This window comes from Heterodontus francisci, chromosome 19 (assembly GCF_036365525.1).
Source record: "Heterodontus francisci isolate sHetFra1 chromosome 19, sHetFra1.hap1, whole genome shotgun sequence".
NCBI lineage: Eukaryota > Metazoa > Chordata > Chondrichthyes > Heterodontiformes > Heterodontidae > Heterodontus > Heterodontus francisci.
The window spans coordinates 84100620-84111508 of NC_090389.1; positions in this window are offsets into that span (position 1 = coordinate 84100620).

The window sequence follows — 10889 nt, forward strand, 5'->3', positions numbered from 1 at the left end:
TAAAAAATAGCAGGCTGATCCTTTGATTTAGAGTAGAGTCAGGCTGATGGTGATAAAATAGGAATTTATGCATTGTTGCTTGGAAATGTAAATTTTTAGGGAAGCATTATACACAAACATGTGTTTGATACATGATTCCAAACAATCTGTGTCAAAATTCACTATTGGTATTTTATTAATTTTTTGTATTATAATTCCCTATTAGTATTCTATTGTTCTTTTCATAATATTGTATTTAAGCTATTATTGGAAGGGATTATGTTATCTTTATGTAGTAATATAGTATTCATTGAGTGCTTGGTATGCAATCTGACATCAAAGAGAATATGGGTTTCAAAATTGGCCCTTTTGACTGTTCAGAGGGCTGAGATTATCTTTCCGTCTTTACCATGTTGTGTAAGGAGACAGTTTCCATAAAACCATTCAGTGAAGCTTTAGAATCCTTTTTAAAAATCAGTAAAAGGATATTCTGGTGAAAGAAAGCATTACCAGTTTAATGTTTTAATAAACCTTCTATCTTGTATGTACGAGACTATTGCCTTGTACACTGTAGTTAAAGCCCATTTCCTGTGCTTTATTGTGCTGTTCAAGCTGCAGTCATTTTAGCCTGGGCTTGCATCTGATAATTCCACCAGAAATATTGCAAGCCTACATAAAGCCTGCACACTGCAGTCCCCACCAATTATATCGTCCATGTTTATAATAGGCAATCGCTTATATTGGTTAAAAATCAATAACTATTATCTATTTACACTGCTGTGCTTACTCACTAGTTCGTACCTTGCTGAAGTGCATTGAATGCTAGAAAAATGTTTAATAGAGGCAGCTTTCACTTCCCTTAGGGTTCCAGTGCTTTTGAATTAGTCTGAATATGAGTCCATACTTAAGCAAACTTATTGTGTGAAGCACTTTGAGGCATTTCGATAATGTGACAAGAAGCTATATAAATGCAGGAATCTCTCTTTGCTTCGGTGTATTTAAGCCAAAATAAAATTTTGATTTAAATAAAGCGATTGGGAAAGCTAATGGTATGTTAGCCTTTATTGCAAGAGGATTTGAGTACAAGAGTAGTGAAGTCTTGCTTCAATTGTAGAGAACCTTGGTTAGACCGCACCTGGAGTACTGTGTGCAGTTTTGGTCGCCTTACCTTAGGAAGCATATTATTGCCATTGAGGGAGTGCAACAAAGGTTCATCAGACTTGTTCCCGGGATGGCAAGTCTGCTCTATGAATAGAGATTGGGAAACTGGGCCTGTATTCTCTAGAGTTTCAAAGAATGAGAGATGATCTCATTGAAACCTCCAAAATACTTAAAAGGATAGACATGGTAGATGCAGGTAAAATGTTTCCCCTGGTTGGGGAGTCTAGAACCTGGGGACACAATTTCAAAACAAGGGGAAACTACTTAGACAGAGATGAGGAGAAATTTCTTTACAGAGGGTTGTGAATCTTTAGAATTCTCTATCCCAGAGGGCTGTGGAAGCTCAATCATTGAGTATGTTTAAAGCAGAGATTCACAGATTTCTAAATACCAATGACATAAGGGGATATGGGGATAGTGTGGGGAAAAAGGCATGGAAGTGGATGATCAGCCATGATCGTATTGAATGGCGGAGCAGGCTCGATGGGCTGAATGGCCTATTCTTGCTCCTGTGTTCCGATAAGTAGAGTCAAAGCACCAAATACAGAAACTTCAGACCTGCAGCCCTAGAAAATACAAATTGACTTTCTTGTTGTCATATGTTGTAGTCCAAGGCAGGTTAAGAAATAACATCAAGAAAAGACATACAAAGCAATACTAGAATTTAACTCTTGTAAATAAACTTAATTTAAAGGGAATATATTGAACAATAGATTAAAGGAATGTGGGATTAAACAAATTAAAATTATTTTTAAATTTATTAATGTTGCGATGTTATACCAGCACAAAGCAAGCAAATTGTATTCACATGAACACACCGTCTATATTTACCGCAATTTAAATAAAGCTGTGGAGCTTTTGAGGTTTGTGGGATAAGAGAGTTACTCATAGGAACCAGTGAATGATCATTGTCAAAACAATACTTTAAATTGCAATACATATTGAATTAATGTTGAAAGACTCCCTGGTTGCAAACGATATGATCTAATTTGAAATAAATTCCGCACTGTCTCATCTCAGATTTCAGTGTTTGTGTCCACAGCAAAACTCGCTAATTAAATAACTTGTATAAAATAGGCAGCAACCACAACAACAACAACAACTTATATTTATACAGTGCCTTTAATGTTATAAACATCCCAAGGTTCTTCACGGGAACATTATAAAATAAAGTATGACACCGAGCCACAAAAAGAGATATTGGCTGGGATTTTACTCTAGGCGGACAGGAGCCAGCCACCGACTGAAAAGTCGGTGGCAAACCCGCTTCCGCCTCGCCTGGGGATCCGACCCATATTTTGCGGGTCGTTGGGCTTTAATTGGTGTGAGGCTGGACTTCCACCCACTTGAGGTAGGAAGTCCTGCCTAATAGAGCTGCCGGCCAATCAGCGGGCCAGCAGCTCTCTGTCCCAGAAGCACCACCGGCAGTGCGAAGATGATGTCGGGGAACCCCGGAACGCAGGTAAGTTTTTGTTGCCTCACCAGGCTGATGGTTGCGCCCCGGCGAGGCAAGGTTGGTCGATTGGGGGCCCGATCATGACGGCCACCCCCCAGGCCGTCAGAAAGCTGCCTGCTTTTGTCGGGCAGCTTTTCTCGGGTCTAGGACGCACGCTTGCCAAGTGTAAAATCCGCGTGGAGGCAGGCGAAGGCCCTTAAGTGGTCATTAAGTGGCCACTTAAGGGCCTTGATTGGCCTGGGGTGGACAGGCCATTTTCCATCGCTGCCCACCCTGTGTAAAATGGCGGTGGATGCGGCAGCAAGTCGGGAAGGGCCCCCCCGAGTCTCCCGCTCCATTTTACGTCACCTCCTGCCACCATCCCGAGCTTTAGGGGAGCGTAAAATTCAGCCCTTTAGTCAGATGACCAAAAGCTTGGTCAAAGAGGTAGGTTTTAAGGAGGGTCTTAAAAGAGGAAAGTGAGGTGGAGAGGTTTAGGGAGGGTATTCGAGCTTGGAGCCTAGGTAACTGAAGGTGCAGCCACCAATGGAGTAGTGATTAAAATCAGAGATGCAGACAGGACAAGAAAGACAAAGAGAGAAAGTTTACCTTTGTCACAGTCACATAGGATGTCATTTGTGACTTCGATTAGAGCCGTTTCAGTACTGTGGCAAGGGCAGAAACCTGATTGGAGGGATTCAAACTTGGAGTTCTGGGAAAGATGGAAATGGATTTGGGAGATGACAACACGTTCAAGGACTTTGGAGAGGAAAGAGAGGTTGGAGATGGGACGGTAGTTTGCAAGGGCAGTGGGGTCAGGGGTTGGTGTTTTGAGGAGAGGGGTGATGATGGCAGATTTAAAAGAGAGAGGGACAACTCCTGAAGAGAGAGAATCGTTAACAATATCAGCTAACATGGGGACCAGGGGGTAAGTTGGGTCATCAGCAGTTTAGTGGGAATAGGATCGAGGGAGCCTGGAGGTGGGTCTGATGATGGACAAGATGAGCTCAGAGAGGGTATGAAGGGAGATAGGAGAGAAACTAGAGAAAGATGCAAGTTCAGGACAAGGGCAGGGGGGAGCATTACAGGAAGTTTGACCTGGTGGGTTAGTGGAAAGAAAGGACGTGGCAGAGGCAGCTGATTGGATGGTCTCGATCTTAGTGACAAAGAAATCCAGGAGCTCCTCGCATTTATTGTTGGAGGTGAGGGTGGAGTGGAGAGGGGTTTAAGAAGACTGTTTTACAGAATATTGTTTTATGTCTGCGTCCCTACAGCTAAGGGCTGTACTGGGGGAATGGCCAGGGTGAGAGAGACTGATAATTTTATTGGGGACTAGTGTATCGAAGGTGGTGGTGAGGATATGGTTGAGCAAATCAGTAGCTGCAGAAATGTTTTGGCGAATGGAGGGCCAAAAGCTAGAGAGTTGGGATTTTGAAAGGGCAGTTGAAAATGAATTGGGGGATAGTTTTTTGCAGGGATGGACACAGAATGAGGGAGGATGGGGCATGGACAAGTGATGTGGGTGGAGAGTAATACAAGGAAGTGATCAGAGGTGGCCTTATCTGTAATTGATATGATGGGACTAGCAAGAGCATGTGAGATGGCAAGGTCGAGGGGGTGGCCATGAATATGGGCTGGGAGTTTACATGGAGGAAGAGATTTAGGGAGGATAAGAGGGCAGTGAACTCACAGGAGAGAGAGCATGATGAGCTGAGATGGAGATTGAAATCACTGAGGGTGCAAAGTCCCTTGGTGCAGAGGCTGAGGGAGGAAAGCCGTGGAAATAGCTCACTGATAAAATTTTTATCGTACTTGGGAGGGTGATAGAGAATGGAGGTGAGAGGGTGGAACAAGGTGAGATTCTCAAAGGAGGAGTAAGTGCCTGAGGAGTAGGGGATCAGGCTAAGGTTTGATCTGGTGATAAGCCCGCAATGGTCTTGGCGGGGTCAGTGGTGGAAGGTGTAGCCAGGCAGGGAGTCTTCATTAAGGGAGAAGGTATCATCACCCCCCAGCCAGGTTTCTGTTAAGGCCATGATGTTGATACAATCTTCCAGAATAAACTCATGGATGGCAAGGGCCTTGTTCACAAGTGAACGGACGTTCTGGAGGAAGAGGCGTCGAGGGGCTGTGAGAGCTGATCCACTGGGAGGGTTCACACGTCAGCAGTGGGAGGGGTGAGTTGGCCAGGAAGGAGATGGGCAGGATTAGTCCCCACTGGGCAGGAAGGTCGACGAGAGAGTGGGATGGGGCAACTGGGGTTTCTGCTTGTAATGAGCCAGCGCTGAGTGCCTTAATGAGCCAGTTGGAGGATGCCAAGAGATGCACAGAGGGAAGCTGTAGGTTTGTCTAATAGAAAATCAAGCCTTGGAATTAAGCCTTGAGCAGCAATCATTAGACTTGGGCCTTAAATGGCAGGGTGGTGTTAACCCAGAGCCACATCAGCAGCAGAAAATACATCACTCATACATTGAATAATATAACAAGCAGTTCTTATGTTGGGAATTCTGCTGTAAATATAAAAATCTGTACAGTTTTAAACTCAGTTACTGGGAATATTTTCCCCTCCTGATTACATATCCTTATTTTTCTGTAATCTATTTAAATACCAGTATTCGGAGAATGGAATGTTTTTGTTTGATGTGTTTATCACACTCATGTCAGGTATAGCACAGTCTAAATGCAGTTCAGAGTTATCTATGCATTGCCTGGTCAATGGGCGTGATCTCTGATCTCACTGCCTCAATTTGATATTTTCTTTTCTCAGCCTGGCTCCTCTGGTAGCTTTTCTCAATGAGATTTCCAACATGATGTCAAATTAAGTACAGTGCTGTTCTTGGCCATTAATTCTCATTAGAAATCCAATTAAGAATGGCCAAACCAATCTTACATTGCCAGCTTGCTATCTATGAGGTAGAACTTTCATCCTGCCTGTTTTCATTGAGATTCAACCCAGATCTTAAAAGGACATTGCTCCAACTGATTTTACTATACAGTCTGTTCAAATGGCTGATTTGGCTCGAGCACCAGGTTCTTTCTGTAACATCTTTTCAGGATGTGGGTGATGCTGGCAAGGCATCTAAGAGGCTTGCTGGACCACTTCAGAGGGTATTAAGCATCAATTACATTGTGTGGGACTGGAGTCAGGGGCTAACCAGACTGGGTAAAAGTGGTAGCTTCCCTTTCCTGGACAACATTAATGAACCAGCTGTGAGCGTTGGACAATCCAACACTGTGTTGCTTTCTTTTCCTAGAGCCACCCCATAAATTACCAGATTTATTGAATTCAATTAAGAAACTTATCTTTGTTGTATTTGAATTCATAACCAGTGGGTTTCTAGTCCAGTATCGAAACCACTACACTACCGTGCCCATTAGGGCAAAATCATGAGCAACTGTAATATTACATAGCATTATAGAGAGTAATGGCTGCAACTGTGTTTAAAAGTTGACAAGTACTGTAACCTATGCAATGAAGTTGGATTGAAACTGAAAGCAGATGGAATCCCACCACTTCATGTGAATATTACAAGGTGCTAGACGTAAGGAATTGTTGAAAATACCACAGGAATGAATCAGCTGAAACTACCAACTCCACCACGTCCAGAAGGTAACCTGTCAGAGAACTGGAGTGATTCCAGTCATGAGTCTGAGCTGTACACACAGGAATAACGGAGAAGTCATAATCCGAGCCTTCATATTCCTTCATATAATCTGAGAATTGACATTTGGAGGTAAATGAGCAAATTTCCAAATATGAAGCAGATAAGATTAGAATGAATGAAGACTGTAGCTTCAGGAAGGAGGTGAATCTGTGAAGTGTGCATCTTCAATACAAGATATCAAGGCAGGGGTGAGACTTTTAATGAATATGTCATCGCCTTGAAAAAAATGTGAGTTTGGAGTCCAAGTGAGATTGTACTGCATGCTGGTACATGATAACACAGCTTGAGGCCGGGTTTATTTACAAAAGGAGTTTGATTGCTTGAAGCGACTGTAGACTTCGGTGCATCTATTGAAGGAACAAACAGGCAGGTTGAGTGAAGAAGACAAAAAGCCAGCTCTTCGTATAAAACAAATGCTCATGGTGGATGCAGTGATAAACAAGGCAGCGTAAAGTAGATACAACAGATGAAAGGAGTAAAAGGTGATTCAGTGAAGCTGTGAGCTTGAGAAAAGGAATCGTCCTACTTTCAGTAAGAATTGACACTTAAGTTGGGAACATCACTTTGCCGAAATGTGCAGAATGGAGAAATCAAATGGTAACAAAAGTAAAGTAACAATGATTTCCTCAGACGCTGAAGTTTTTCACAGGGCCAGTAAACAGCAGAGGAACACAGAGAGAAACTTTAATGTTAGTGCGAATAAGATGAATTTTATGATGGAACTTGCATTTATATAGAGTCTTTCGCAACTGCAGGCTGTCCAAAAGTGCTTCACAGCAATGAAGTATTTTTTTGAAGTGTAGCTACTATTGCAAGGTTGTTGTTGCAATTTGCGGCAAAGTGGCAGCCAATTTCCACACAAACAGCAATAAAATAAATGACAAAGTTTTTAGTGATGTTGCTTGAGAGATAAATGTTGGCCAAGATGACAGAGAACTGCTCTGTCCTTCTACGAGTAGTGCCATGTGATCTTTTACCTCTCATTAACGTCTCATCTGAAAGACAGCACCTCTGACATGCAGCATTCCCTCAATACTGCCCTGGATTGACAACATAGGCCCTGTACTCAAGTCTCTGGAGTGGGGCTTGAAGCCATGACTCGGGGTCGGAGGCAAGACTGTGACCCACTGAGCCATGGCTGACTGTGATAATGATAGAGAGGATGACAAGATTATAAAAGGAAAGTTATCACTAAAACAGTCATATATTAAAATTCAAACATGGTCAGCATGTGAAGTCAGGCCTGTCAGGAAAGATTATAAATAGAAAAAAAAGGTTATAACATAGGAATACAACAACAATAATGCAAATTTACTAGTGTTGGTACTCATTGACTGCAGGGATCTAAACCTAATTCCAGTGGTCTGATTACATTATGTCCTTGTGTCCAATGAACCAACATTGGTCTAAAAATGTGCAGCACCCATTTTAAGGGTGAAAAATCGGTGCTGCAATATGGTGTACAGCATATGCACGCTCATTCTGCACTACCAGAACACTGCATACCATATTAGTCAGCACCCTCTGAAGTCATTCCCGAAACTGCCATGAAAACATAGCGTATGCAAATCAAGGGGCTGTTTCAGGCCCTTTTGTAAAATTCGTCAGTGATTGACCAGGGCAGGAGAAATGCATGCTGAGGTCAGTTTTCTCAGGCACACATGAGCCAAACTAATGGTCCTTAAAGGGACCACTGGAGGCCGCCACTCAATAGGTAAATGTAAACTCTTTTACTTCACCTGAGTGTTGAGCTCCACATTAAAACCATGGGCTGCTGGGGGCATTGTTGCCTGCACCCCATCTCCCCTCCAAGGCAATCTGCCAAGCCGGCTGAATTTGTACCCTCACCGCAGTGGCGGGCTGCCTCTGAGGTCGTGACTGGTGCCCACAGGTATTATCCTAATGAGATAAAAGCAAAATACTGCAGATGCTGCAAATCTGAAATAGAAACAAGAAGTGCTGGAAATACTCAGCAGGTCAAGCAGCATCTGTGGAGAGAGAAGCAAAGTTAACGTTTCAGGTCTGTGACCTTTCATCAGAACTGGCAAAGGTTAGAAAAGAATTAGGTTTTAAGCAAGTGAAGGGGAAGGGGGAGGGGAGAGAGCAAAGGGTTTGATAGGTCAGAGGGCAGGGGAGATTAAATAATAAAGTTGTCCTGGGACAAAGGCAAAGTGTGTGTTAATGCTTGTGGTGAAAGACAAAGCATTAGTCCAGAGAGAGTGTTAATAACAGAATAGTGAGCAGCTCTGACTACATGATAAACAAGCACATGGTTAAAAAATAAAATATGAAAAAAAGGCCAGCCATGCTCTGAAGTTTTTGAACTCAATGTTCAGTCTGCAAGGCTGCAGAGTGCCTAATCGAAAGATCAGGTGCTACTCCCCGAGCTTGCGTTGATGTTCACTGGAACACTGAAGCAGGCCAAAGACAGAAATGTTGGCATGAGTGCAGGGGGGAGTGTTGAAATGGCAAGCAACTGGAAGCTCGGGGTCATGCTTTTGGGCTGAGCGGAGGTGTTCCACAAAGCGGTCTCCCCAATGTACAGGAGACCACATTGTGAGCAGCGAATACAGTGTACTAAATTGAAAGTACAAGTCAATCGCTGCTTCACCTGAAAGGAGTGTTTGGGGCCTGGGATAGTGAGGAGAGAGGAGGTAAATGGGCAGTTATTATACCTCCTGCAATTGCATGGGAAGGTGCCGTGGGAAGGGGATGAGGTGTCGGATGGAATGGAGGAGTGGACTAGGGTGTCGCAGAGGAAATGATCCGAAATAGTTGTGGGGGGGGGAGGTTCAAGTGCATGGAAAATTAGGATGTCAAAGTTAAACGAGAAGTTAGGAGTGTAGGTTAGTGATGGAGGCTGATTGTTACCAGAAAATAAAAGGAAGGGACAGAACATGTAAACGTCATATTGCACCAAGGAATCGTACAAGGGTAGGGAAATTTGATGATAGAACAAACTTAAAGGCTTTGTATCTGAATGCACGAAGCATTCAGAATAAAATAAATGAGTTAACAGCACAAATAGAGACGAATGGGTATGATTTAGTGGCGATTACTGAGACGTGGTTGCAGGGAAACCAGGCTTGGTAATTGAATATCCAAGGGTACTCAGTATTTCGGAAGGATAGGCTGGAAGGAAAAGGAGGTGGTGTAGCTTTGTTAGTAAAGGGAGAGATCAGTGCTGTAGTGAGAAATGATATAGGCACTGGATATCAAGACGTAGAATCAGTCTGGGTAGAAATAAGAAAGAGCAAGGGAAAGAAGTCCCTGGTGGGAGTAATCAACAGGTCCCCAAATAGTAGTTCTCCAGTGGGGCACAGTATAAACCAGGAAATACTGGGGGCTTGTATGAAAGGTATGGCAATAATCATGGGTGATTTTAATATGCATATAGACTGGATAAGTCAAATTGGCAAGGGTAGCCTCGAGGGAGAGTTAATTGAATGTATTAGAGATTGTCCTTTGGATTAATATGTTGTGGAACTACACTATTTTGAGTCCCACACTAGCGTTCTGGAGTTAAACAAAGGTAATTACATAGGCATGAGGACAGATTTGGCCCAAGTGGACTGGGCAGGAAGACTAAAAGGTAGGACAGTTGATGAGCAGTGGCAGATGTTTAAGGAGATATTCAGTTCCTCCCAACTAAATATATTTTAGAGGAAGAAAGATTCTAAGAGGGGCAAAAAACATCCATGGCTAAACAAGGAAATTAAGGATAACATAAAGACAAAACTAAGGCATACCATATTGCAAAGGCCAGTGGCAGACTGGAAGATTGGGAAACCTTTAAAGATCAACAAAGGGTTTCTAAAAAAGTAATAAAAGGAGCAAAGGTAAATTATGAAAGTAAACTAGCGCAAAATATAAAAACGGATAGCAAAAGCTTCTATAAGTATATAAAAGGGAAGAGAGTAGCTGAAGTGAATGTTGGTCCTTTGGAGAATGAGACCAGAGAGTTAATAGAAAGGAACACAGAAATGGCGGAGACACTAAATCAGTATTTTGCCTCAGTTTTCACGGTGGAGGACACTAGTACCATCCCAATAGTAACAGGTAATACAGAGTTTATAGAAAGGAAGGAACTTAGAACAATCATCATTACTAGGGAAAAAGTACTGAGCAAACTATTGGGATTGAAGGCAGATAAGTCTCCAGGGCCTGATGGCCTACATCCTAGGGTCTTAAAGGAAGTGGCAGCGGAGATAGTGGATCCATTGGTTATAATATTCCAAAATTCCCTGGATGTGGGAAAGGTTCCAGTGGATTGGAAAAAAGCTAATATAACGCCCTTATTCAAAAAGGGAGGGAGGCAAAAAGTAGGAAACTATAGACCAGTTAGTTTAACATCGGTCTATGGGAATTTGTTAGAAACCATTATTTAGGAAGTAATAACAGGATATTTAGAAAGTCAAAACGCAATCCATCAGAGTCAGCATGGTTTTATGAAGGGTAAATCGTGTTTGACTAATTTGCTAGAGTTCTTCGAAGCTGTAACAAGCAAAGTGGATAATGGGGATCCTGTAGATGTAGTTTATCTGGACTTCCATAAGGCATTTGATAAGGTGCTGCACAAAAGGTTAATACACAAGGTAAGATCACATGGGGTTAGGGGCAATTTATTAGCTTGGAAAGAGGATTGGCTAACC